The following is a 13,003-nucleotide window of genomic DNA, read 5'->3' on the forward strand; positions in this document are numbered from 1 at the left end:
GCTCTCCAGGGGACGCTGAGGTGTAACCGGGATGGTGCACGACAGGGCCAGGGCCTAAGACCCACAGCCAACAGCAAATGGAAATGGCAGGAAATGGTCAGGAACTTAGGATGGGGCCCAGCTGTGAGGGGGTATATACATTTGCCATGCGGGAGTTTGGTTTTTAACCTGCAGAGGGAAGATCTCCAGGGTTCTGAGGCAGGGAAATGACACAAGGAAAATCCCTCCTGGAGACCAAACAGATGTTAGAACAGAGAATCTAGAGGTGGAGAGACTAGTTAGGTAGGTACTGAAACACTCCAGGTGAAATATGTCCAAGGCCTGAACAGAGGCACTGGGCTGGATGAACCTTAGAAAGAGAAGGAGACCGAGGTGTGGGTTTGGAATAGAGAATGTGTGTGTATGTATTATTTGGAAATGTGCAGAGACAATGAGTTCTGTTTTACAAGGTGCTGAATTGGAGGTATGTGCAAAATCCCTCGTTGGAGACGCTCCGTGGGAAGCTACAAGGACTAAGGTCGATCTGTTTTGTCTCCAAACAGTGCATTATTGAGGTTCTTCCCAGAGACATTGGGATGAGGCCACTACAGTGCACAACACTGGGGCACTCCATTCACACAGAACGCTCATGAATACGCCCTCTGGAGTGCTCCAGCACGGTGGCCAAGGCCCCAGAACAAGGGACATGACAGTCTCAGCATACGCCCGAGTTACCGTTCAACTTCAGATGGCAAACTTCAAGGGAGATATCAAAGAACATACTGAGGGTCTAAGTGAATGCACAGAAGAGCAGTTGAAAAAACACAGGAAAAGAAGTAAAAAAAAAAAACCTAGAAAGCCATGGTAAAATTGTTTCAAGCGTCCAAAGGGGTATCAGGGAGAAGGATGAATTACACTGTATAGGGTTCCAAAGAACAGAACTGTGACCACTGTCTGAGCTTTCTATTTTCTACTCCAGTGCGTTATTTCCTATCCTAAAAAAAAATGAAGTGGTATTATTCAAATCAGCATTAGACAAGAAGTTTCATTCCACCCATAACCAATTCTGAGCCTATCTCAGCAGGAAGTGGTCAAACACATTTGAGATCAGTATTGTTCAGCTGTTCGTCATTTTTGTGGTGGCCTGAATGCGATGACTCATGTCACAACCTGAAAGTGAAGAACAAAAACTCACTGCTGCTCGGGGAAGACAACAGAGGGACGGACAACACTGGGGAAAAGGAGGAGACGGGGAGAGGTCATTGCTGCTCTACCCAAGAGCCATGCTCCTCTTCCTGCTCAGGTTACAGAACCCGGATTTTATTCAAGCCTCAGCCTAATAAGGCATGGCGGCCACTTACTGCGTCCCTGGGCATAACCTCTGATCAGCCTAAGCCAAGCAAAGCGATACCACTTCTACTAAAAATTGTGTAGGAGGGAGGCTGTGGCTCTGACTTATGAGAGGGAAAGCAAAGTGAGCTGATGAGGGAAGAGAAAAGCCTCTGACAAGGAGCCACTCCCTGAGAAAGACAGCTGACAAAGAGGTTGGCCTGTGTTTCTTCTGCCTTAAACATGATGATATAAAACCGATATTTTGGGCTCAGGCAGCCTTCTGGTGACTGTAAGGGGGGAACTCTAAAGATGAGAATCTTTTCTTTTAAGGATGGACAAAAGAAAGAACGAGAAACGGGCACAGGGAGAGGAGAGGCTGAGGGGTTGACGATACAACAGGGCTGCAGCACGATCCCTGAAAACATCTGCCTTAGATCTCTTGTTATATGACCTAATTAAAGGTCTTTGTTGCTGAAGCCGTGCTTAGATATTCTACTGAGTAGAGCTGAAAGCATTCCTGAAACAGCGGCCTAAGTGTGCACTGACTTAAGAGACAAAATTCTATAGGGGAGGTGCTAGAGACAGATCAACCAATCAATGGATCAATCATCTGCAGTGGGCAGGGTTTTGAAAGCTGAAAAAGGTTAGTATAGCTGGAGACAAATTCTCTATTGGCCCGAGGCTCAGTTTTCCATCTACTACTATCTGCTCCTATTTTGAAAAAACATACCACTACAAATCTTTTGTCGTGCAACAAGGAAGAGTGTCCAAAAGTAGCCCTGGGTACCACTGAGGGTTGCCTGGACCACTAGCCAGCTGGGAAGGGGGTTCTTTTCCCCAGAGTTTATCAAAACCCAGCTTCTCCTGGGTCTTCAAGGCCCCCACATGCCAGGGGGATGGCTTTACCAGATGACTGCTACGTACAGCTGGCCCCTAAACCAGACTCTGCAAATCATCTGACTATGCCCACACCACCTGTTCCACAGAGGGCCGCGGTCCAGCACGGCTCTCCATGAAGATGGTGAGAAACCGGGACATCCAGGCCTCTCTTTCTTGCTCTCTTGATTTGAACGTTTCCCTTGAAGAACTTATTCCTTAACTCACGCTGGGTGGCCTTGTGGAATTTTCTCCTAGTCCTGTGACATGGCGGGGGGGATCATGATGGCATCCCTCCTTGCATAATAAATGGGGCCCAGTGGAGGGCCCACTCTATGTGTCGCCAACAGTGACACTTACTACACATGGCAACAGAGCTTAAGTTAAAGGCAACCATGGAAATCAGAGAACATCCCAAAGACTTTCATACAGCCATCTGAATTAAGGCAGCAGTGGTTTTCACTTATTCAAAATTAAATGTTTTAGGAATGAAATCAGAAATCTATGTTTACTTACCCAACGAACAACGAAATTCCTTTTTGAAATATAGAGAATATTTCTCTACAATTTTGCACAGTGGACAAGATGTCACAACTGTGGCTGAAACCTCCGAATACGACTTTAGCGTGTGGAGGTTCACACTGCATAGGCCAGAGGTTGCAAATTGACAGCTTGAGGACTGAATTCAGAAGTATGTTTCCAATCTATATTTAAAAACAGGAAGTTTCACATAAAAATTCAGCTTTGGGGCTTCTCTGGGAAAACTGAAGGGCTAACAACACAGGATCCTTAGCCTTGTTTGGTGACAAAAAGCTAGAGAAGGGTAGTCACCAGCTCTTTACACTGAGCATCAACTCCAGCTCACTGCAGTCTTCATCTCCCTGTTTTCCCTAAAATAATTTCCTTCTCAGTTCCCAAATATTTTTTAATCGCCAATTATTTTTTTGCCTTGACAGCCACTTGCTTTAGTGGAAGAAAAATATTTCTCTGTTCCTATGCTGCTGTCCAAAGTTCCTATGGTACAGCTAGCCCTGGCTGGTGTAGCTCCGTGGGTTGGGCACAGGCCTGCGAAACAGAGTGGCTGGTTTGATTCCCAGGCAGGGCACATGCCTGGATTGCGGGCCAGGTCCCCCAGTAGGGGGCGCATGAGAGGCAACCACACATTGATATTTCCCTCTTTCTCCTTCCCTTTCTCTCTCTCTAAAAATAAATAAAATATTTTAAAAATACATAGTATGCGCCCTGGCTGGTGAAGCTCAGTGGATTGAGCACAGGCCTTCGAACCAGAGGATCGCGGTTCAATTCCCAGTCAGGGCACATGCCTGGGTTGCAGGCCAACTCCCAGCAGGGGACACACAAAAGGCAACCATACATTGAGTTTCTCTCCCTCTCCCCTTCCCCTCTAAAGGTAAATAAATGAATTAAAAAAAATACATAGTATGCCCAGTTAACTCTGAATTTTAAATAAAAAAATTGGTCTAAGTATGTCCCATGTAATATTTGGGGCATACTTATACTAAATGACAATTCATTGTTTATTTGAAGTTCAAATTTAACTGGACATTCTGTATTCAAAAAAAAGTGACAAACTAAAAGACAATCTGTCAGCAGGAAAGGGGGGAGATTAAGGAGTGGAGGGACTGAGTAAAAAGGAGAAAGGACTCATGGCCAAGGACAACAGTGTGGTGATTGTGGGGGAAGGACAACTAAACAATCATGAGAAAAAGTATAATAAAGATTACATTTTTGAAAAAAAAACCCAAATGCCTCATGTTTGAAAAAAAGTGGAGGGAAAGAAAAATTGTTCTTTATTTAAACGAGAAGAGCAATTCCTCACTACTTAACAAGCACAAACCTGGCCTCCTCTTCTGGTAACGCAATGTAAGGAGAGGCTTTTACATTTCCTCCTCTGCCCCCTAAAGCGTGTGAATTCACAGCTCCTGGTACAGGCGGAGAAGGCTGCTTGAGGAGGGAGTGGAATGCGGCAGCCCATCCTCCAGCTTGGGAGTTGGCTAACACGCTCAGGGGCAGAGAATTAACTGGGATAAATCACTCTCTGTAACTTACTTTCCTAATATATCAAATAAGCCAAAAAGTGACTATGAATAATTTTAGTACTTATAATGTATACAGTACTATTATAATACTTCGCATATATTAATCCTTTTAATTCTTACAACTGTACCAGGTAGGTACTGTTTTTATTATCATCCCTATTTTATAATAAGGAAACTGAGGCATAAGCAACTTGCCCCAGTACTATTACCATCATCCCCCCATTTTATAGACAAGGAAACGGAGACGCAAATGACTTGTCCGAGGTTATACAACTAACCCCATCCCAAGTAGTGGGTTGGGGACAGGTACTCAGGCTGATGGAACCAAACTCAAGGGAAAGGTGGCAAAAGATCCAAAGACGACGAAATCTTTTGAGGATCTGAGAATAAGAGGAATTGGAGGAAATACTTTGTAGTTCAAAGTCCAAATATGGAAACCAGTGATGTGGCCATGTTCTTGTTGGCCTCATTTTGCAAACAAACATCAGTGAACTCAGCAGGGACCTCCCCAGCAGTGGAGGCAGAGTGAATGCAGGCAAAGCAGGGCTGGGCCCCAGTTCCCAGTCGGCACAGACCCCCCTCTGACTCTGAGTCTCTTGGTCCTTAGGTTTACTTTCTATAAAATTGGGACATTAGACTTGATGCAGTTAAGTGGTTTCTTGCTCAAATGCTCTGTTATTCTGTGACTGTGTCAGGAATCAGGCTTGCATTTGTCTAAGAAAAAAATGGGTCATTGGCCCTGGCTAGGTAGCTCAGTTGGTTGGAGCATCGTCATCCCAATATGTTAAGTGTTACCGGTTTGATCCCCAGTCAGGGCACATGCAAGGGTCAGCCAATGAATGCATAAATAAGCAGAACAGTAGGTTGATGTCTCTCTCTCTCTCTTTTCTCCTCGTAATATGTGCAAAAGCTAGTAAGGAGAAGATACTGCCCCAAATACTGCCCCTGTATGCCATAGGCTGTTTTAACATTTCTCTTTCAAAGAGGGACAAGTACCCCCTGCCACAGCTGGGCCCCAAAGTTCAGAATCTACAACAACCGCTCTTCAAAGCCTCCTGCCCCAACCTACACAGACACAACCTGTCCCCACCTCAAAGTCCCCACACCTTCTCCAGTGGTCAGTGACATGCAGCCCCGCCCCCCGCATCAGCCAGATCACTCACCACGCTTCCTTCGCCTCCCTGTTCTCACAGCTCATGCTCCGCTTTTGCATGTAGCAGTTACTCAAAGCCTGTCTGAATGGCCAAAATTTAAATTTTAGTTTTAGCTATTTATATTTGTGTACCACCCTTGATAAGTATCTCCATATTCTCAGTGCTTCTATTTCTTTACGTGCAAAGTAATGATGATCAAATTATTTGTCCTGCCCGCATATGTTCAGAAGTTCTGAAATCAAAGAATCGTAAATACTAGAGAAAAGCGTAGCAGGCAGGCTGTCGGGCCCTCCCACCACAATGCTGGAATCACTGAGTCTCAGAGAATCACAAATAGCCCCCTCAATGTGGACAGATCAGGTCTCTGGCCTCTGGGTGAGGCTTTACCAAATTAACAAAGAAATACGACTTCATTTCACTTTCAAAGAGTTCCATCCTATCTTTGAGATAAAGATGATGGTTTCCTGGCTCGGTGGCATTAGGGAAATCTTCCTGCCGCTGAGCTTCACTTCCCTCCCCTGGGCTGCAATCCTCAGTGCAGGAAAAGAGCAGCTGCTTGTGCAGGGTGCCCTGCTCACGCCCAGCCTGGACACCAGAGACTGGGCCCAGGGACAACGGTAGTCGCTCTGTGTTTTGGAATCCTGATGGTCACTATTACTCCTTTGTTAAGCTAGGAGACAGAAAACTGTATGCAAACACAGGCTTCCCTGAGAGTTATGGTTTACCAGCCTGCTGACCCCATTCAGACCCTCCCGAGAAACTTTCTCCCTAAGCCTTAATTGTTTTACACTGAAAAGATTCCATTACTTTCATCTGTCCTCGTAGGAAAACTGGATCATGAGCAAAATCATTCAACCGCCCTTCTCATAGCACTTCTGAGTTCTGTTTTTACCGTAACCAGCATGTAATTAATTACACAGCAAATTCCAGGTCCACACATGTCATAACTTGACAAGAGTATATCAATACTGTTAATTTCTTTTTAAAAGGTACCAGAAATAGTACATGGGTTCACGCTTTTTCTCTCTGGAGCGCAATTCTTCTGCCTATGTATACATTTTAGCAGAAATGTTCTCTAAGTATTTTGCCTCTTAGATGAGCGCTTTTCTCTATACTGGGGACAGCAGCTACCAGGCCAAAAGAGCCTTCTTTACGTGGAGCTCACTCAGCCTCTACCTCGTCAAAGGAGTGCATTAAAGGTGCTTTCAGTGGCAGCATCCAGTGCTGAGACGGGAGAAGATCAGCTCTCTGGTGCGCCTCTTCCATTCCCCAGAAACTGCTCCAGGTCTTCACCTCCCTCTCCTCCACCAACCCCAGCTTCTGAGAAAAGAACTCCCGGAGCGCACCAGGGCCCTTCATCCCCTGGAAAAGCGCCCACATCATCCCATCGCTTCTCTTGCCACACCAAAGGGTGCTCATGCCCCAAGGCTTAAAACAAAGTCTTCAATCACGTGCAGATTATCTCTAAACTAGGCCATCAGTCTTTATTTCTAAAAGCCATCATTATTCCTAAAAGCCATCATTCTGTGGCTTTTGTGGACTGGAAAGGACTGAAAGGAGAGCCAAATGTTAACGAGGTGGAAGTACACCTTTACCCTGCCTCGCCTGACACTGTGGATGAGCTGGGGTGACTGACGATGGTCCCTGTGCTTCAAGAAGGCTGTCCAGAGTGGCGACGGTCCTGGTCCCAGCTGCCGGCCTGATGGCCACCCCACAGTCAAGGGTGGGCAAGGCCAGGAGAGGTGAAGATGGGGGAGTCGAGGAGAACACATGCCAAGTGCCATGCAAATGTCACAGCACATTTAACTCAGGAGCGGATCTCACTTCAGTGGAAAATGATTCACTATCACCTTTAACAACAAACAAATCAATAAATACATATCAAGGAAGTAAAGGATTAATGTAAAAATAAAACAGAGCAGGGGAGACAAACATTTTCTGGTAAGGGCCAGTAAATATTTTAGGCTCTGAGGGCCCCACGTCTCTGTCACAACCACTCGCCTTTGCCACTGCAGCACAAAAGCAGCCCTCAGTGAAAAGGAGATGAATGGGCATGGCTGCATTCCAGGACGGCTACCCTATTCTCGAACACGGGCAGCAGGCCGGATGGGCCTGCAGGGCACAGTGTGTGGCCCCTGGAACAGAAGAAACACTGCAAGTAAGCAGACACTCTTTGGCCTTCTCCATGTAACCCTCACTTAACCCTAGGTTACAGGGTTACAGGTATGAACTGTGGTTATTCCTAGAATATAAGTGATTCGAGGGCAGAAATGCTATGCTCTCAACTGTATTCCCAGCACCTAGTTGAGTACTTGGCATATGGCTGGCACAAATAAGTGTTCACAGTAAAGATTTGTTGAATGAATACAGTAGTGAATCATCAACTTACAGGTAAGTGGTTATTTTGCCTATAGGTGATTTTCCGTATCACCAACCCACTCCCACTGCCACCCCCCTCACATCCCCCTTTGCAAAGTTGTACCACTATACGGGGGCTAGCGCACAAAAAATGACGAATCCTTCTAAAAACATCTACACTGATTTAGGAAAACATGCTTTCTAACAGCTAAATAACATGTGAGCACGTACAGCTTACTTTTTTTCTCACTCAGTCTTGTCTGCGTTAAATCACCCTTTCATAATTCACTTTAAAAGTCATGGCAGTGTCCAAGCCCACAAAGCCATTAACTACTGTTTTTGGAGAACTGCAAGTTCACGCAAATAGTAACTTTCCTGAGAATGTCAAACACATTGCTGGACAGGACACCATAATTCTTCACCTGTTTGGTGTCCAGGCCATCATCTTTTACCGTAACCGTGAGGACAGTCATGTGTTATCAGTACTTTATTGCAGGTCATACTATACCTACAGAAAGGTAAAAGATGACTCACATCGACTGTTCCACAAACACACAGGGCTCTCCAGCTCCTGGCCATCACTATTCACTTATCAGATGGCTATTAAGAGCCCTCAGTGTGGCGGAAAAGGCACCAAATGACAGGTGAGGCCTCACTGTGGCCCTTCCATTTAAAAAAGAAAACGAAAAACTGAGTTAGGATGACAAACTTAAAATCTAGGAAACATTTAAAATAGGATAACTTATAACAATGCTAAATAGTATAGATCGAAAGTTAAGTTCACAAGAACCTAAGTTCAACATGGCATAGCAAATGTTGAGGAAACTACAGGCTGTAAGATTAGATTTTTTTTTTCTGTAAGGGGCCTTATTAATCATTCAACACCCTCACTCTACAGACGAGATCTAGAGACCCAACTAACAGGAATAGAATCCTTATCTTCAGAGTAGTAGTTTTTTTTAATGTGTGAATAAGACATGTTTTAATAATCTATTAAATATGTATCAAATGCTCCCCACTTCCCCTTTTGTAGAAAGTATATGAATGTATTGCTAACTCTGAGCCACATATAAAAGAGGTGACAGATCTCTGAAAATGCGCTTTCTTCATCCCCTGAGACAACTTCACAAGTCAGCGCACATAGGATTTGATTCCAGCTGCACCAGTGAGTCTGACCACAAATACTCTTTCCATGAAGGTTTCAACTTTCAAAGCACAGAGGATCAGGCATTTTTTCAATGGGAAAGGATGTTTCAGTTTTCTTGGAAAGAAATCAGGAATGGAAGCTTTCTGCCTGGATTGAGAACCTTTCTAGGATCTGTTGAGTAGTGATATTTTCCTACCATCGCACAGCACCTCACTAGGCACAGAGACTGAGTGGGAATGCCCACGCCTGCCTTCCTCACCATGTTGGGAGGAACCACACTGCTGCTTTGGCTGCAAGGAAAGGCATTTGATTCCTTCCCACCACAATACTTTCTTAGCACTTTAATATCATTTGCCCCAGACAATGATTTGCTCCACTACATTATTTTCACGGGGTGATTTTCTGGAACATGTGTGTATTGATGAGGAAGTTAAAACTGTGTGTCAAGGGTAAGCATAGCCACAACTAGGACATGGTTACACTATCACCTTCAAACAATGTATGTGTGCAAGTTGCCTGGTATACACCTCTGTTTGCACATTCTTCCAGCCAAGCACATCAACCACACTGAGGTCCACAGATAGGAGATTTCCGACACTCTAGTCAGAGGCCCTTCTCAGAACACCGCATTGCTCAGACTGCTGCTGAGAGAGGTACAATGAAGTAAGACACTATTCACAGACTGACAGATCGACATATATAGAAAGGTCACTGTACCCAGAATTCTGTCAAGAAAGAGCTGGGTAAGCAGTCCTGCCACAAACACACATACTCATACATACCCCACAAGCAGAAAAACGGAAAAGCGAGAGAGGTAAAACTCTAACTTGGTAAGACACTGCAAAATGAAATGGAGGAGCTTGCCTCAAGGGAAGCAGTCAAAAAAAAAATTTCAAAAGGCAATAGTGTTCCTGGCAAGATTCAGATGGAAAAACAGCGACAGATCCCAGAAGTAGAGCTCTAGCCAGGAATAACCTAAGCTCAAGCCATTTTAAGTCAGGGCAGGATAACACTCACTAAGCTTCAGTGCATGACTGCCCATGCGCTGGGCCTCCAGGTTAAGCCAACTTGTAGTCTACTACAAGTCAATCAACACACATCAACCAAATGTCTGCAACCTGTTCAGGCCTCTGAGAGTCACTGTTGGGGAGCGAGCAGATTTTTGTCAGGCACACGTCAGGCACTGTTTAGGCACCGGGTCGCCTGCACAGCCCAATCAGCAGGGGAAGCATTTCCCCTAGTTTACATGCGAGAGAATTAATGCTGGGACAATCCCACAAGGCCACATGAGTAATAAGTGGAGTCAGGCCCTGACCTCAATTCTGCCTGACTCCAAAGCCCACAATGCCACATTACCACGCATAAAATATGGCTCCTGCCCTAAAGAGGCTTAAAATAGCCTAAACCAATTAGAGATCAATACAGCCAGTATAAGGAAGGGCTAACAAGTATTTTAAGACTTTAAAGAAAGAGAAATGAGTAGTTAGAGAAGACATTATGAAAAAAGTAGGACTTAGGTTCTTCCTCAGAGGATGGTGAAGATTTGCACAGGAGTGTGGAGGGTCAGGAGGGAGTTTCTAGGAAGAGCCTGGCTCCTTCAGCAGGACAGCAAGAAGACCAAACCCCACAGAGCACAAACATGTGTGCTAAACTGAAAATGAGGTTTAGGTAAGAGGGGGGAGGCCAATTACGAAAGGCCTTGAAAAATCAGACAAATTATTTGAGAGACTTTAGAGGAACTGCAGGTGGCAAGACAAGGAGAGGCACATGGAAGTGACAGTTGAAAAGTTTTAAAAAGATTACATGAACAAGGAATGCTGAAGATTCCAGAGAGGGGAGCTTTCTCATTCATTCATTCATTCGTTCAGGAAACATTTACTGACTTACTAAGAGCCAGGCTTGGAAGGCTGGCTAAGAGGTTGCTCCGGTCTGCAGGAGAGAAAGGGTGAGGTTCTGGATTCAAACATAGACTGAGGGATCTATGTACCTCACGTTTCAAAGATTTTGATGACTCATTGACATAAAGGAAGAAGGAAATGAAGGAAAAGATAAAGATAATTCTAAAGGTTCAAATATCAACATGATTTCCACCTTTATTAGGAACCTCAAAAAGCAATGAGAATAAAGCATGCAATGGGCTTTGAGGATGTTGAACAGCCAATAAATAACATACCCTTCCCCACCCAAGACCTGTTCATTATACTGTAGGTAGAAAACTTCACTGAGAAAAAACACTTCTTTGTAACTAAATGCTGAGTTCGTTCGGCAAGGAAGACAGACCTCTGCTAATTCAGACAGGCTCCATTAAGCCTCCAGCTATCATCCATTAAGCCTCCTCTATCATCTAAAACTGAACCGGTCTCATTTAGAAACGACTGTCCACTCCTGCCCTGCCAAGAGTGTTGACTTTGGAGAAGGGGCACAAAGCAAAGTGGAAGGGGTGGGGGTGAGGGAATAAAAAGTGTGCAGGGTCACTGTAGAGGGTCGGACCTTAGGGAGAGGGCAGTGGTACAGGGTATCATTTTACATAAAGGATCCCCCCAGCACAGCTCTCATTATTTCTACACCCACTTCTTAGTGTTTTGCAATCACTGGTCCTCAAACAGATAGGAAGGCCTTGAAGATTCCATGCCAAATCATAGTGCTTTGTTCAGAAACTATTTCAAGTGTGCATATTTATGCATTCATTAACTCCTAGCACTTGCTAGCATATGGTTGAGACAAATTCTTCTTAATTATTTATATGTTGACTGCACAGATTTAAAGCTCATTTTAATTTTACATCAAGCCATAGTACAATTCACTATTGGGGCACCTCCAGGAAGCCCACTCGTTGGAAAGCGTGAGAAGTGAAAACTGTGGCTATGAAACATCTACTGCTGTAAAGAGCACTCTAGGGCAAAATAAAGACACAACTGCCAACACCTTAGAGAAATCTGGCCCTGCATGCAAAATTCAAGGTGGTATTCTCTTAGTACAGCCAAGCTTTAGCAAAAACAGATCTTTCTTTAGTTGTGAGTGGAGATGAATACTCTTTTCTGAGAAGGATGCATTAAGCTACTTTTATATTTAAAAGTAAAAGCTCTTAATGTCAGTGTCAAAGTCAAACTTTAAAAGGTGCAATACTGAAGAAACTCTTGGTCTGGAAAATCTGTCATCGTCCCTCTCATAACAAGTATTCCCACTAGTAAGAAAGAAATAAGAGCAGAAAGAAACCCAGTGAAAAATGGTTGCACATAAATGTGTGAGGTTTCTTGCTCAGACCCCTTGCGGGACAGCCAAAGGCCTAGTCGGGAAGATTCCTAGAGCAAGTCCTCCACATCCTACTAAAGGGGCTTCAAATCGAGCACGAATCTTTCTCGTCAAGGTAAACACCCATCAAAATCTTCCAGACTCCGAGGAAACGGGAGTTTTCCTGCCAAGAGGGAGACAGAGACCCACATGACCGCGCAGAGAAACTACAGCCCATTAACCTCTCCTTCCCGCTCGGATCACTCAAGAGGTCATGGGACAGGAGTCCTTCCGCAGCTCCAGTCCATCACCCCGAGTGACAGGTCACTCGGCAGAAGCCCCTAAATCCCTGACCCCACTTACTGGTGCGGCGAACACAAGCGGGGGCCCGCCCCTGCGGTGAGCGCACCTCCTCGGCGAATGGGGCGCAGCAGCCCGCTCCGGAAGTGAGAATAGGGGCGATCCCTGCTAGGACAGGCCGAGGCGTCCGTGCAGGGACGCTCGGGAGGTCCGGCGAGTCGCACGGGCCGCGCGGCGCATGGTAGAGCAGCAGGAACCCGGCCGTTCTCCAGCCTCCAGCTGGAAAACAAACAAAAGGCAGGGAGGCTTCTAGCGGGGACGACTGGCCGCTTTCCCTGGGAAAAGTTACCCTGCAGCTCCCCTCGGTGGCGCTGCGCGTCCCTGCACCGCGCACGGACCGCCCCGGAGCGCGGACCCGCTGAGCTCCAGTCTAGGCTAGGGGCCAACGCAGCCCAGGGGTCCCTGCCACCACCAGACCACCAAGGCGACCTCAGCTTCCTACGCACGCCTTATTGCCGCTCGCTGCACCAGGTATCTAGATGTAGAAATGGTGGCGGTAGATGCACATT

At 45.6% G+C, this 13,003-nt stretch overlaps 1 protein-coding gene across 2 annotated transcripts in view; it reads right to left on the minus strand.

The window, feature by feature from the left end:
• The window catches only part of CILK1 (ciliogenesis associated kinase 1), a 51,234-nt gene extending 38,482 nt beyond the window's left edge, over window positions 1–12,752 (minus strand). The window contains exons 1-2 of one of the 2 annotated variants that reach the window (XM_037054940.1): window positions 12,498–12,752; window positions 9,431–9,544 (exon numbers count right to left, since the gene is read on the minus strand). The gene's annotated coding sequence lies outside the window, so the exon portion shown is untranslated. The remainder of the gene's footprint in view (window positions 1–9,430; window positions 9,545–12,497) is intronic. The other variant, XM_037054930.1, reaches the window with a different exon arrangement.
• Between the last annotated feature and the right edge of the window lie 251 nt (window positions 12,753–13,003).

Source organism: Sturnira hondurensis, unplaced genomic scaffold (genome assembly GCF_014824575.4).
Source record: "Sturnira hondurensis isolate 20B ecotype Veracruz unplaced genomic scaffold, ASM1482457v3 Scaffold0000880, whole genome shotgun sequence".
Taxonomy (NCBI): Eukaryota; Metazoa; Chordata; class Mammalia; order Chiroptera; family Phyllostomidae; genus Sturnira; species Sturnira hondurensis.